Source organism: Canis lupus, chromosome X (genome assembly GCF_003254725.2).
Source record: "Canis lupus dingo isolate Sandy chromosome X, ASM325472v2, whole genome shotgun sequence".
In the NCBI taxonomy this organism is placed as follows: Eukaryota; Metazoa; Chordata; class Mammalia; order Carnivora; family Canidae; genus Canis; species Canis lupus.
The window spans coordinates 19,155,568-19,172,593 of record NC_064281.1 but is presented as its reverse complement, the minus strand read 5'-3'; positions in this window follow the sequence as shown (position 1 = coordinate 19,172,593).

Below are 17,026 nucleotides of genomic sequence, written 5' to 3'. Positions count from 1 at the left end.
GAAGCTAGCATTTATCATTAAGCCTCATGATAATACTGTTAATACAGGTTAAAAACTGTCTCACTTGCCTGGAGTGGTGTGACTAGAATGGTGTAGCACAGTTGAAATGAGGTTTAAATCCAGCCTGATGATATGTCCAGGGCTCTTTCCACTGGATCTCAAGTAAAAGTTATTATCAGGAGTCATCAAGAATTAGAATTAGGGAAGATACAATGTACTTTACTGAGTCCCTTAATGTTTGCTTTGGTCTTTTAATGTGCGCATGTGCACACACACTCAGAAAAAAAGTGCATGCAACAGCTGTTCTCAGGAATATGTAGAATCCAGTGTCCATAACCAGAGTGCTCTGATTTTCAGTTCTGCCTCAGGAAGCTGGTTATTAAGAAGGCCCTCACAGATTCCTGACTCAGTATTTTCCCCCTGGAATTCTGACTCTCTGTAGACTACATGCTCTTTCTTCCTGCCCAACACAAATGGCAGGATTGCTGTAGATGCAGCAAGGACCTGATCACTGTGAATTGACCATGATTTGGGTCTCCTTGCTGAGCTGCTCTCATATTGGTTGCTGGGTTGTCAAATATTTGGAGAAGATAATAACCTAATTACCACCAAGCCCCTTCTGACTATTGGTTCAAGTGTGAGTAAGTGGCTGAGGTTGGGGCAGGGGCACGTTCCAAGCTTTTCAGCAGGAAAAGCTAAGTGAGGATCATGTTGTCACTTACTGTCACCATGACTCCATCTCTACTTTGTTCTCTTGTTGGTAGACAAGGATCACTTTTCCTACACTCTAAAGGGAACACAGGTAAGCTAGGTTAATACAAATCTCTCCAAACATTTCTGAGGCAGTTTGTTTTGACGTTGTGGTCAGCCCCCACATCTCCATTACTCCTGTTTGCCATAGTCTCTTCCACACCTCTGTTTCACTGGAATTGGTAATTATGGTGCCACAAAGAGACTTGGTTCATCTAACTATGTGTATTTCTCATCTTTTGAGCACCACTTGTACACACACAGCCCCAGGGTTCGACTTATGCCCTGCCTTCTCCATTCTGCCACTTAGAGTGTTAGGACACTTATAGAACAGTAATTTGAAGGCTCTCCATATTCTTGACTGCAGGGAGGAATGAAACTATTTTCTGAGTACCTATCAAGGTTTAGGTGTGATGCTAGTAAATTCACATATCCCAGGAGTGTTCTGAAATGGGGATTATGATTCCCATCCACATCCTGTTTCTCATTTAAGGATCAGTTCAAACTCTACATTCTCTGCAACTGAGGTCATCTCTCTGAGTATCTGTCATATAGCCTCTATGGTAGATATGGTCAGCACCTTTATCCTATAGCCCCTCAGCATACACTGCTGATTTCTGTAAACACAGATACTGCTTCTCACTAAGAACACTTGCTATTTCCTGCCTATGGGTTTTGTTTCTAGTGGGATTATGCTCAGTGCATGTACAGGGCAAGTTAATGCCTTAGAAGCAGCCCTCAACAAATGACAGATGAGAAGTTGGTGGAAAAATTACACAGCATCTTCACTCTTGGCTAGGATAACTCTGAAACATGTTCTCCAGTGTGTCTCAGAGGTTCCCAGCAGGATTGAACCTCAGTTGCCCACAGCAGTAACCTATTCAGTAATGCACCCTATATCAGCTTCTTTTCCTTCCCTGGCTTACTTCCTATCACCCTTACTGGAGCTTCCTGGGATTGTCTCCAAAGTAAACTAGTTGTATGTGAATCTTTAGAAGAGACCAATCCAGAAAGACCCTTTATTTTATTTTATTTTTTTAAATTTTTTATTTATTTATGATAGTCATAGAGAGAGAAAGAGAGAGAGGCAGAGACACAGGCAGAGGGAGAAGCAGGCTCCATGCACTGGGAGCCTGACGTGGGATTCGATCCCGGGTCTCCAGGATCACGCCCTGGGCCAAAGGCAGGCGCCAAACCGCTGCGCCACCCAGGGATCCCAGAAAGACCCTTTAGATTGTCTTTTAATGTGATTGTTTTCCACAACTTTGTTGCAATTTTTGTAGACTGAGGTGGGTAACTGCATTTTTTCTCTTGATTCAACAATGTTTATAGAGTACTTAATATGTGTAAGACACTGGCTGGATTATGCAAAGGATTAAAACTGAATGACATAGTTCGTAACCTCTAGGAATTATAATACAAAAATAGATTTCAAAATAGCAATCCCAATTTTTTTTTAGTTTTTTCCTCTCAGTTTTTTATTGGTATTTTTTAAATCAAAGTTCGATTTGCTAACATATAATATAACACCCAGTGTTCATCCCATCAAGTGCCCTCCTAAGTGCCTGTCACCCAGTTACTCCATCCCCCCACCTGCCTCCCCTTCTACGTTCGTTTTATTGGTGTTCTAACTGAAACAAAAGAAGTGATGTTACAGTAACACTGAGATTCAGTGGTGATGCATTGTTGATGCTTCAGTCTTTTTTTTTTTAAAGATTTTATTTCTTTATTCATGAGAGACACAGAGAGAAAGGCAGAGACATAGGCAGAAGGAGAAGCAAGCTCTGTCTGGGGAGCCTGATGTGGGACTCGATCCCAGGGCCCCAAGACTATAACCTGAGCCAAAGGCAGATGCTCAGCCATTGAGCCACCCAGGTACTCTGAGGCTTCAGTCTTAACAGTATTAGATGATCTTCTGAATTAAAAAATACTTATAATATACATTGCTAAAGTATCAAATGTAATTTTATCTCATATTTTTTCTGATTTTTATATTGATAATATTAAAACAGATGGCAAACAGCATAGATACAGTTTTAGGGCAGCCTGGGTGGCTCAGCGGTTTAGCACCACCTTCAGCCCAGGGTGTGATCCTGGAGACCTGGGATCAAGTCCCATGTCAGGCTCCCTGCATGAAGCCTGCTTCTCCCTCTGCCTGTATCTCTGCCTCTCTCTCTCTCTCTCTCTCTCTCTCTCTCATAAATAAATAAAATCTTTTAAAAAAATAAAAAATTGAAAAAGATACAGTTTTGAATCCTGCTTTTGAATTATTACTCTATTATGTAAATTTCAGTTTTTTACAATCTTCATAATTATTGTAACTTAGAGTAATGTACTGACCTGATGTATCATAAATTACCAAATAGTGTTCATATTGTATAACATTTAGATTATTTACAATTTTTTACCTATTATGTATAATACTTCAATGAAGATCTGCTAACAGTTTTTTTCCTGAGTGAAATGACATATTCAAAGTACTGAAAGATACCAACCAAGGGTTTCTCACCTTCATTTCTTTTTTTTAAAAAAATATTTATTTGAGAGAGAGAGAGAGAGAGAGAGAGAAAACACACACACATAAGCATAAGGGGTAGAGGGAGAAGGGGAGAGAGAATCTCAAGCAGACTCTGGGCTGAGTGTAGAGCCTGACATAGGGCTTGATCCTATGACTCTGAGATCATGACCTGAGCTGAAACCAAGAATTGGATGCTCAACTGATTGGAGCATCCAGGTGCCCTTCACCTTCATTTCTGAAAGACAACTTTACCAAGTAAAATAAAGACTTTTCCAAACAAATAATAGTTGAGGAAGTTCATCACTACTAGACTTTACTTATAAGAAATGCTAAAAGGTGTTCTTCAAGCTGAAATGGAAGGATGCTAATTAGTATCACGAAAACATAAAAAAATTCAACACAAGTATAAAGGATAGTATACAATCAAAATTAGAACACTCAAATATCATAATATGGTGACATGTTAACCACTTAACTGTATTATAAAGATTAAAAAGCAAGAGTATTGAAAATAGATATAGCTGCTCTAATTTCATAATGGATACACAATATAAAAAGGTGTAAATTGTGACATCAAAAACATAATGGGAAGAGGAGTAGAGCGATAGAGTTTTCATATGTAATTAGAATTAAGTTGAAATCAGATTGAAAAAGACTGCTTTATCTATAAGGTGTTTCAAGTAAGCCTCAGGGAAACTACAAAATGAACACCTATGTACACAAGATAAAAAGAAGGGAATCAAAAAAAAAAAAAAAGAAGGTAATCAACATATACCAACCCAGAAAATCATTATTTTACAAAGGAATATAGCAAGAGAGGAAGAGTGGAAGAAAGGGACTACAAAACAGCCAGGACACAATTAACAATATGTTAATAGTAAGTTCTCACCTATCAATAGTTACTTTAAATGTAAATGGGTTAAATTCTCCAATCCAATGACATAGAGTGGCTGAATGGATTATAACACAAGACTCAACTATTTGCTGCCTACAAGAGACTAATTTCAGCTTCAAGGACACATATAGATTCAAAGTGAATTGATGGAAATAGATATTCCATAGAAATGGAAACCAAAAGACAGCAAGGGTAGTTATATCACACAAAATAGACTTTAAGTCAAAAACTGTAACAAGATGGGATGCTTGGGCATCTCAGCAGTTGAGCATCTGCCTTCAGCTCAGGGCATGATCCTGGGATCTGGAATCGAGTCCCACATTGGGCTCCTTGCAGGGAGCCTGCTTCTCCCTCTGCCTGTGTCTCTGCCTCTCTCTCACTGTGTCTCCAATGAATAAATAAATAAATAAAATCTCTAAAAAAAACTGTAACAAGAGACAAAGGTCATTATATAATTATAAAGGATTGAATTTATCTATAGGATATAACAATTGTAAATATAAATTCATCCAACATTGGGGCACATAAATATATTAAACAAATACTAACAGATCTAAAGGAAGTAATAGATGACAATACAATAAGAGCAGGAGATATAAATACTCTACTTTCAATAATGGATAGATCACCAGACAGAAAAATCAATAAGGTACTATTGGACTTGAACTATACTTTAGATCAAGTGGGTCTAACAAATATATACCAATATGAATATACAGACATGCAGTTAGACATATACATTCTATTCAACAGCAGCAGACTACATATTCTCAACTGCACATAGAACATTCTTTAGGATAGATCATATGTTAGTTAACAGAATAAGTCTTAAGAAATTTTAAAAGATTTAAGTCATATCAAGTGTCTTTTCTGACCACAGTGGTATGAAACTAGAAATAACATGAGGAAAAGTAGAAAATTCATAAATATGTAGAAATTAACACACTCCTGAACAACTAGTGGGTCAAAGAAGAAATCAAAAGGAAATAAAAATCTTGAAACAAAAGAAAATGGATACATACCAAACACATGGGATGCAGCAAAAGCAGTGCTAAGAGGAAAGATAATAGCAATATATGCCTATGTTAAAAAAGAAAGATCTCTAATAAACCACCTAACTTTACATCTCAAGGAATTATAAAAAGAACAAACTAAGACCAAAGTTAGCAGAATGAAGGAAATATCAAAGATCAGAGCAGAAATAAATGAAATAGATAATGGAAAAATAATGGAAAAGAAATGAAACTAAGAATTTTTTTAAAAGAGACAAATCTTTAGCTATACTTACAAAGGAAAAAAGGGAGAAAAGATGCAAATTAAATTATAAATAAAAGAGGACACATTACAATAGATACCACAGACATACAAAAGATCATGAGACTAATATGAACAGTTATATGCCAAAAATTTGACAACCTAGAAAATATGGATAAATTCCTATAAACATACAACCTACCAAGACTTAATCACGAAGAAACAGAAAATCTGAACAGACCAATAAAAAGTAAGGAGATTGAATTAGTAATTAAAAACCTTATAAGAAAAGCCCTGGACCTGATGGCTTTATGGGTGGATTCAACCATATGTTGAAATAAGAATTAATGCCATCTTTCTCAGACTTCCAAAAAATTGGAGAGAGCACTTTCAAACTCATTTTACTAGGTCAGCATTAGCCTGATACCAAAGTCAGATAAAGATACTGCAAGAGAAGAAAACTACAGGTCAGTATCCCTGATGATTTATAGATGTAAAAGTTCTTAACACAGTGCCAGCAAACTGGATTCAGTAGCATAATAAAAAAATCTTATGCCATGATTAAGTAAGATTTATTCATGGGTTACAGGGTGGTTCAAAATATGCAAATCAATAAATGTGATTCCCCACATTAATATAATGAAAGGTAAGAATCATATGATCATCTCAATAGATGCAGAAAATGCATTTGACAAAATACAACATCCTTTCATGATAAAAACATTCAACAAATTGGATATAAAAGGAACATATTGGGGCACCTGGGTGGCTCAGTGGTTGAGTGTCTGCCTTTGGCTCAGGTCGTGATCCTGTGGTCCTGGGATCGAGTCCTGCATCAGGATCCCCGTAGGATGCCTGCTTCTCCTTCTGCCTACGTCTCTGCCTTTCTCTGTGTCTCTCAGGAATAAATAAATAAAATCTTTTTTTTTTTTTTAATCTTTTTTTTTTTAAAGAACATACCTCACACCAGTGAGAATGGTGAAAATTAACAAGACAGGAAACAACAAATATTGGAGAGGATGTGGAGAAAGGGGAACCCTCTTGCATTGTTGGTGGGAATGTGAACTGGTACAGCCACTCTGGAAAACTGTGTGGAGGTTCCTCAAAGAGTTAAAAATAGAACTACCCTACGACCCAGCAATTACAGTACTGGGGATTTACCCCAAAGATACGGATGCAGTGAAAAACTGAGACACCTGCATCCCAATGTTTATAGCAGCAATGTCCACAATAGCCAAACTGTGGAAGGAGCCTCAGTTTCCATCGAAAGATGAATGGATAAAGAAGATGTGGTCTATGTATACAATGTAATATTACTCAGCCATTAGAAATGACAAATAGGGATCCCTGGGTGGCGCAGCGGTTTAGCGCCTGCCTTTGGCCCAGGGCGCGATCCTGGAGACCCGGGATCGAATCCCACATCAGGCTCCCGGTGCATGGAGCCTGCTTCTCCCTCTGCCTGTGTCTCTGCCTCTCTCTCTCTCTGTGTGTGACTATCATAAATAAATGAAAAAAAAATTAAAAAAAAAAAAGAAACGACAAATAGCCACCATTTGCTTCAACGTGGATAGAACTAGAGGGGTATTATGCTGAGTGAATTAAGTCAATCAGAGAAGGACAAACATTATATGGTTTCATTCATTTGGGGAATATAAAAAAATAGTGAAAGGGATTAAAGGGGAAAGAAGAGAAAATGAGTGGGAAATATCAGTGAGGGTGACAGAACATGAGAGACTCCTAACTCCGGGAAACGAACAAGAGGTAATGGAAGGGGAGGTGGGTGGGGAGATGGGGTGACTGGGTGACAGGCACTGAGGGGGGCACTTGTCGGGATGAGCACTGGGTGTTATGCTATATGTTGGCAAATCAAACTCCAATAAAAAATATACAAAAAAATAAAAAAGGAACGTACCTCAACATAATAAAAGCCATATATGACAGACCCACAGGTAATATCATACTCAGTGGTGAAAGGTTAAAATCTTTCCCTCTAAGATCAGGAAAAACACAAGGGCATCCATTCTTACCAATTCTATTCAACATGGTACTGGAAGTCCTAGCCAGAACAATAAGGAAACAAAAAAATAGTAAAGATACCAAAATAAAAAAGGAAGCAGTTAAATTGTCTGTTTACTAATGACATAATCTTGTATGTAGAAAATTCTGGATTCCACCAAAAAACTGTTAGAATTGCTAAACAAATTCAGCAAAATTTCAGGATACAAAAACAACATATAAAAATTAGTTGCTTTTATAAACAATAAAAATGAACTGTCTGAAAAAGAAATAAAATAATTCCATTTACAAAGCATCAAGACCAATAAAATACTTAGGAATAAGTTTGGCCAAGTTAGTGAGACATCTGTACATGACAGCTATAAGACATTGATGACAGAACTTGGAGAAAACACAAATAAATGGAACAATACCCTGTGTTCGTGGATCAGAATAGTTAAGATGTTAAAAATGCCTGCACAATGCCATCTATAGATTTGATACAATATCGATCAAAATTCCAATGATATTTTTCAACAAAATAGAAAAAAATAATTCTAAACTTTGTATAGAACCACAGATCCCCACATAACCAAAGTATTCATGAGAAAGAACAAAATTGTAGACATCACACTACTGATGTCAAAGTATATTATGAGGCTATTATAATCAAAACAGTATGGTCATGGCACTCAAAACAGACATAAAGACTAATGGAACAGACTTGAGAGTCCAGAAATAAACCCTTATGTATAAAGTCAACTAATATTTGACAAGAGAGCTTAGAATGCACATTGGGGAAAGTTTTGTCTCTTCAATAAATGATGTTGGGAAAATTGGATATTCACGTGCAAGAGAATGAAATTGGACCTTTGTTTGACACCACTCACAGAAATTAACCTAAAGTTAAAGATTAGGTATTGAGGACTTAAAAGTAAGACCTCAAACCATAAAACTCCTAGAAGAGAACAGAGGGAAGAAGCTCCTTGACATTAGTTTTGGCAGTAATTTTTTGAATATGACACCAAAAGCATGAGTAATGAGCAAAAATCAGCAAGTGTGACTACATCAAGGTAAAAAAAGCTTTTGCACAGCAAACTGAGTCCAGATGAAAAGGCAGCCTATGGAATGGGAGGGGATATATGTAAACCATATACTTCACAATAGCTAAGACAAGGAAGCAACCTAAATGTCCTTTGAGGGATGAATGGATTAAGAAAATATGGTTTATATGTATTCAATGAAATATTATTCAGCTGAACAAAAGAAGGAAACTGCCATTTGTGACAACGCGAATGAACCTGATGAGCTTTTTGCTGAGTGTGAACCAAGCAGAAAGGGAAAAACAAATACTGTATGATCTCACTCTAAGACAACAAACTCGTAGAAACAGTAGATTAATGGTCATGAGAGGGTGGCAGTGGGGGATATGGAGAGATATTAGTCACAGGGTTCAAACTTTTTGTAATAATTTTTTTAAAAATTTTTTTATTTATTTATGATAGTCACAGAGAGAGAGAGAGAGAGAGAGAGAGAGAGAGAGAGAGAGAGGCAGAGACACAGGCAGAGGGAGAAGCAGGCTCCATGCACCGGGAGCCCGACGTGGAATTCGATCCCGGGTCTCCAGGATCGTGCCCTGGGCCAAAGGCAGGCGCCAAACCGCTGGGCCACCCAGGGATCCCAGGGTTCAAACTTTTAGAAGATGAATGAGTTCTGGAAATCCAATGTACAACATGGTGACTATACTTAACAATTATGTATTGTATACTTGAAAGTTCCTATGAGGGTAAATATTAAATGTTCTCACAACATTTACTGTTTTAACAACAAAATGGTAATCACACAAGGGGAAGGATATGTTAACTAACCTTATTGTGGTCAACATTTTGCAATATATACATGTATCAAGTCGTCATAGGGTATATCTTAAACTTACACAATGTTATATGTTAATTTTATCTCAATAAAGCTGGGGAAATTTTTTAAAAATAAGATAGTACTTTTATATTTAATTTTTAAAATAAATTTAATTTTTAAATTTAACTTTAGAGTTGATATAGTTTAGGCAATTATCTGTATTTCAGGGATGAAACCATTGCTTATTTATGTGCCTGATTTTACATTCTTTAAAGAGACTTTTTTTTACAAAAAGGTTTGTTTTGTATGGTCAGTATCCAATTTGGGAAAATCTTATATATTATTTTTTACTGATCATAGAAAAGAGAGATTAGGAGATTTGCTGATGTTTTCTTACTTAAGGGAACATCTTTTCATAGCAGTAGGCAGGAAATGAACACTATTAGGCTCGTTAAACTTGGCTAGAATGTTATGGAGAATTTTAGGCAGGATGAGTTAATTGAGGGCTAGGAAGGAGAGAGGAATTGGGGACCATTTTCTTTCCTGAACTTTGAGATTCAGTGCATTGACTTATTTTTTCCTTCCTTATCCTCCCACCCATCTGCTGGTCCTCTTGGGGGTATTTTTGCCTTAACTTCAGTGTGTCTGTATCCAATGTACAAGAGTAAAAATATTTTCATCTGCCTTCTTAGTAAAGGTAATTGAGGTCTGCAAACTAAACTCACAAAAGATAGATTAACAATACCAAAAAAAGAAAACCAATCCACAGAATTTATTTATGCATGCCACATGCATATATTGTAGAGGAACTCTCTTGAGTAACTCAAAGGGGTGGTTATAATTTGGGGCTTATATATCATGTTAACAAAGGACACCAAATTGTGGATAAGTGACTAGACAAAGGAAAGGGGGATTTGGGCCCCTAGGTGTGGTAAATGGTGGTGAGACAACTGGGAAATGTTTGGTCAATAAGGTTGTTTAGTAAGATTTGCATTGCAGATAAGAGTTATGCTCTTCTTCCTAGTACAAGAAGAGGGGGAACACCTTTACAAATAGAGATTTATTTCAGCTTTACAAAGAGACATTTATGCTCTGCTTTTAGGCAGAAAGGGGGAAGGCAGAGAGTTCTTCCAGTTTCTGCTGTGTCTTAATTATTGTCAGCTCAAAATAATTCTTAGGCCAAAGTAGCGTATTCTGGGGTGGCATATTCTAATCCCCTTTACCAGTATTTCTCTAATGTTTTCTTCCTTCATCTAAAGCTGTAATGTGCACGTGGAAGGAAATAGATAACATTGAAATTGTAGGGGAAACAAATGTTGGAAAGATTGTAGAGAATCCTCTGTTATAGACCAATTCTCAAGTAATGGTTCCCTCAAGTCTCCTCTGATATGAGTAGTCAATAAAAACATGTCTAGTTAGTTTTATGCACCTTCCAGATAACTTTCAATTTTAAATAAAAAATGTAGCTCTGGTCTCGTTTTTCAGCATCTCAGGAGCATGGTGGTTCTGAAGTTAATTACAACATCTGGTGTAGTTATCTCCTTGTCTCTAGTGTTTACTCAGCTTTTCAGAGGGAAAGAGAAACTGAGTCATGAGAGTGCTCAATAGTTGTTTGGATTTGGGAGATAAATTGGTGGCAAATAGATTAAGTCTTTTAGATAGATGTGGCTTGTAAATAATTGACTTTAGCCACTTAAACATGACGTTACCTTACTTTTATAACTAAAGGACTATCCAAATAGCAACATGGATTTTTAAAAAATATTTATTTATTTATTTTAGAGAGTGCTCAATTGAGCGAGTGAGTTGGAGAAGGGGCAGAGAGAGAGGGAGAGAGAATCTCAAGCAGACTCCCCACTGAGCATGGAGCCCATGACCCTGAAATCATGACCTGAGAAGAAACCACAAGTTGGACGTTCAACTGACTGAGCCACCCAGGCACCCCACAACATGGATTTTTAAACAGTATTTGAAATGTAGTATGTAAAATCAGGAGAAGAGCTGAAATTTTTGCATCACCAGTGATAATTCTCAAAGGGTTACCCCCCGACACACACAAGACAATGTAGTAAATAGTATGCCCTGCTAATTATTCTGGGATGATAATGAGTTTGTAGTTAAGAGTTATAGACTCTCAGGGGCACCTAGGTGGCTCAGTTAGTTGTCTGCCTTTGGCTCAGGTCATAATCCCTGGATCCTGGAATCAAACCCTGTGTGGAGCTCCCTGCTCAGCAGGGAGCCTGCTTTTCCCTCTCCCTCTGCCTCTCCCCTCCCCCCTACTCTGCTGTCTCTCTCTCTTTCTCATAAATAAATAAATAAATAAATAATAAATAAATAAAATCGTAGAGAAAAAGAGTTGTAGACTCTAAATTCAGATTTTCTGCATTTAAAAACCCACTCTAGAGACAGAACATGAGAGACTCCTAACTCTGGGAAACGAACAAGGGGTAGTGGAAAGGGAGGTGGTGGGTGGGGGGTGGCAGTGACTGGGTGACAGGCACTGAGGGGGGCACTTGGTGGGATGAGCACTGGGTGTTATGCTATATGTTGGCAAATTGAACTCCAGTGGAAAAAAAATAAAATAAAAAACCCCACTCTATAAATGATCTTTAATAGAAGTAAGTTTATGGGTTTAGTGGAGCAGGTCATTGTCATAAATAGAGCTTTATGGAACCTTAGGGATTTGATTACTGAATATATCTCTTGCTGAATTCAAGCAAAATTAAACAAACAACTGTGATCTCGGGATGTTTTTTTCTTGAGATTTATTTTCAAGTAATCTGTATGCCCAACCTGGGACTTGAACTCACAACCCTGAGATCAAGAGTTGCATGCTCCACTGACTGAGCCAGCCAGCCTCCCCAATTTTAGGATGTTTTATTTGGGTCTTTCAGCCTGTGGGTCCTTTAAGAGTTGGTATTAATTGAGTGAATCTATATAACCATTGCTTGATTGTTTTAAATGACATATATTGTTTTTAATACAACAGCAAAGAGAAAATGTTCAGTATTAGATGAGCAAGGCATTAGCCCCACAGAACCACTTGGAATATATTCTCCAACAGAAGGTGGTATTACTGAAAGAAGGTGTGGGGTGAGCATTCTAGAAAGCAAAATTATGATTATCATAATTTCCTATAGATATAGCCCAGTAGTAATAAGCTGGAGACCTTAGAGATTTAAACCAATGTGTATCAACCCTTGCTACACATTAGAATCACCTGAGGAGTGTTAAGAATAGGCCTTGCCTAAGATCTATCCCAGAGATATTTGACTGTGGTGGGGCCTGTGCACTAGAATTCCTAAAAAGCTCTCCAGGAATTCTAATGTGCAGCTAGGGGTGAAGAGCACTAATAGAAACCAACTGTAACTTTTCTGAAATGTAGAGATGTTAAAATGGATTTCCTAAGGGTATGCAGCTAATAAGTGGAGAGGCTGGCACTAGGCCTGGTGCTTTTTCTATTATACTATCTTTCCTGCTTCATTACCTTGGCAAGTTCTGTCTCCTCTTCCCCTCCACCCTCATTCAAAATCCTACCTTTTGACTTGACAAGGTAAATAGTCTTCTTCTGGCAGTGAAATGGTGTGTTTGGCTCCAAGAGGTAAATTACTTCTTATGGGCAAGTACTTTTCCTCCAAGGGGAGCATATTTTCCTTGCCCTACTTCACAGCGTCATGGGGGTTCCACAGAGATGTTTAGCAGCAGGAATTCTTTGGGGGATAAAGAAGGTATTGTATTAAGATGCATGACAGCTCTTGGAAATACAAAGAGAAAACAAGTTTAGGAGCCTCCTAAATCTTGTACATTTTAGTTCAGAAATGAATTCTGAGTTCTTGGTTTTTTTCTGGACAATATGACTTATTTCTAAGATTAAAGTCAAAATACTCTACTTTGCAGGATTTCTAGACCTCTGATGAGCCTTTTTTAAAGATTTTATTTATTCATGAGAGACACACAGGGAGAGGCAGAGACATAGGCAGAGGGAGAAGCAGGCTCCCTGTGGGGAGCCTGATGCAGGACTCCATCCCAGGACCCCAGGATCACAACCTGAGCCAAAGGCAGACACTCAACCACTGAGCCCTCTCTGATGAGCTTTCAAAGAGTGGCATTTCCGAGATATTTGTGAGACTGTTGAAGATTACATGGGGAAGATGTTGAATTTTATTTCTAATGAATATTTTTTCTTTTTAAAATTAAACAGTATTTCACACATATAGAAGAGAATAGAAGAAAACATAATAACAGTTTACCTGCTTCTAGCTTTTTCAAATCCATGTACTATAACTGTAATAGAACACAATATAACATAATATAATTTAGTAAAAAACCCTTTTACTATGAAAAATTTCAAAAATATAGTAATATAAAATATATAGTATTATGAATACTCATTTAGTCTTCATTCAGCTTTAACAATTGCCAGCCTTTTACTAATCTATTTTCATCTATTCCTCTCCTTTTCTTTTATTACTAGAATATTTTTAAATAATCTTAGACATCAATTAATTTCAGTTGAATGTATTTTGATATGCATCACTGAGAAGGTAATTTTTTTTACATGACCACCATGCAATTATTATACCTAACAAACTTAGTGAAAATTTCTTAATATTGTCTAATGCCTAGTCCATAATCAAATTTCCCCAGTTGTCTTAAGGGCTTTTTTAGAAAAGATTTATTTATTTGAGAGAGAGAGGAGGGGCAGAGGAAGAGAGAGAGAGAATCTTAAGCAGACTCCCCACTGAGTGCAGAGCCCAATGCAGGACTTGATCTCATGACCCTGAGATAATGACCTGAGCTAAAAGCAAGAGTCAGATGCTTAACTAATTAAGCCACCTAAGCATTCTGAAAGTTTTTTTTTAAAACATTTGTTTAGTATAATAACTTTTTATCATCAACATTTTCTTTTTTTTTTAATTTTTTATTGGTGTTCAATTTACTAACATACAGGATAACCCCCAGTGCCCGTCACCCATTGACTCCCACCCCCCGCCCTCCTCCCCTTCCACCACCCCTAGTTCGTTTCCCAGAGTTAGCAGTCTTTACGTTCTGTCTCCCTTTCTGATATGTAATCCAAAATGAAGCGAATAGTACAATGTGCTCAGTATCCCATTGCCTACTTCAACAATCAGACAGATACAGTTTTTAAAGAGCTAAAATATCACACAACTCTTCTCCTGTATTAGATGTGTTTCATTTTTGAGAATGCTTTTAATAATTTTATTTCATGTAGGTAATATATAGTGTGAGCAATATATGGTGTTTGCATCCTTTAACCCTACTTGAATATTATACCTATTCTATGGTAATATGTCTTTTTCACTTGGTAGCATATGTTTTTAGATTTATTTTTTAATGCTCTTTCTGTGGGTCAGCAATTTTGCCTGAGCTCAAGTTTTTCTGCATCAACTGAGATGATCATATATATTTCCCCTTCATTCAGTTAATGTGGTATAATACATTGATTGATATTTGTACATTGAATCATGCTTGCTTTCCAGGAATAAATCTTACTTAGTCATGATGCATAATCCTTTTAATATGCCACTAAGTTCAGTTTGCTAGTATTTTCTAGAGGATTTTTGCATCAGTATTCATAAGGAATATTGGTCTGTAGTTTTATTTTTTTGTAATGTCTTTGTCTGGCTTTAGTATCAGAGCAATTCTGGCCTCAAGGAATGAATTAGAAGTGTTCCCTCATCTTCAGTTTTGTAGAAGATTTTGAGAAATATTGGTGTTTGTCCTTTAGAATATTGGTGTTAATTCACCAGTGAAACTATCAGGTTCAGGTCTTTCTTGGGGTATTTGTTTTGTTTTGATTCCTGATTCAGTCTCCTTACTAGTTATAGTTTTATTCAGATTTTCTGTTTCTTCATGATTCAATTTTGATAGATTTTTGTACCTGTAGGAACTTGTCTGTTTTGTTTGGATTATGTAGTTTATTGGCATATAATTGTTCATAATATTTTCTTACAATCCTTTTAATTCTGTAAAGTTAATACTAGTGTCCTCACTTTCATTTTGTATTTTTCTTATTTGTAGCTCCTCTCCTTTTCGTTGTTACTCTAACTAATGGTTTGTCATTTCTGTTCAACTCTTAAAAGATCAAACTTTTTTTTAAAAGTAGGCCCCACTCCCAGCATAGAGCCCAATTAGGACTTGAACTCACCACCCTGAAATCAAGGCATGAACTGAAATCGAGAGTCAGGTGCTTAACCAAATGAGCCACCCAGGTGCTCCAGATATCACACTTTTGGTTTCATTGAATTGATGTTTTAAAAATTCTCTATAGTATTTGTCTTTCTAATACTTATTATTTTCTTCATTCTATTAGCTTTGGGCTTATCTTACCTTTTTTTCTAGTTCTTAAAGTTTAATTTTACGTTTTAATTTGAGATCTTTCTTCTTTTTTAATATATACATTTATAGCTATAAATTACCTTCAGAGCCCTACCTTTACTGTATCCCATGAGTTTTAGTGTCTTGTGTTCATTTCATTCATCTCTAAGTATTTTGTAAACTCCATTGTGATTTTTTCTATGATTCATTCTTAGGATTCTATGTATCTGTGAATTTTCCATTTTTTCTTCTGTTACTGATTCCATTGTGGTCAGAGAAATTACTTTACATGATTTAAGTGTTTTAAAATTATTGAGACTTGTTTTGCAACCTAACATATGATCCATGCTAGAGAATGTTCCACATACACTTGAAAAGAATGTGTTTTTTGTTAATGTTGAATAGAGTGTTCTTTATGTCTATTAGCTCTAGTTGGTTTATAGTGTTGTTGCACTATTTCCTTATGGATCTTCTATCTAGTTATTTGACCCACTATTGAAATCTGGGTATTGAATTCTGCAACTGTTGTTGTAGAACTACCTATTTCTCTCTTCAAATCGGTCAGTGTTTCTTTATATATTTTGGGGCTCTGTGATTTGGCACATATATGTTTATAATTTTTATATTTTCTTTCTGATTTGACCCTCTTATCAATATATAATATCCTTTGTCTCTTGTAACAGCTTTTTACTTGGACACTTTTATTTCACATTAATATAACCACTTCAGCTCTCTTGGTTACTATTTGCATGGAATGTTTTTCCATCCTTTTACTTACAATCTGTTTGAGTCTTTGGATCTGAAGTGAATATCTTGGATACAGCATATAGTATGATCATATTTTAAGAATCCATTCTGCCAGTCTCTGCCTTTAAAACATAGAATTTAATTTATTTACAGTTGAAGTAATTAATGATAAAGAAGGAATTATTTTTGGCATTTTGTTGTTTCTTGTATTTCTTATGCCCCTTTTAAATCCCTTATTTTCTCCATTACTGCCTTCTTTTGTGTTTAGTTGATGTTTTTGTAGTGAAACTTTTCCTTTTTGTTTTCCTTCTTATTTCCTTTTATATATAATTTTTAGGTATTTTCTTAGTGGTTACCATGAATATTACATTTAATATTGCAAATTTATAACAAACTAGTTTAATTGACACCAACTTAACTTCAAAGGTATACAAAAGCTGTTCCTATGTAGCTTCTTTGTCACCCCTTTATGTTGTCATTGCATACTATGTCTTTATACATTGTATGTCCAATAACATAGATAATAATTACTTTTATGTATGTCTTTTAAATTTTTTTGGAAAGAACGTGGAGTTATAAACAAAAAATACAAGAGTGGCTTGTGCATTTCTCTATATATTTACTGGAGATCTTTATTTCTTTATATAGCTTTAAGGTACTGTCTAGTGTCC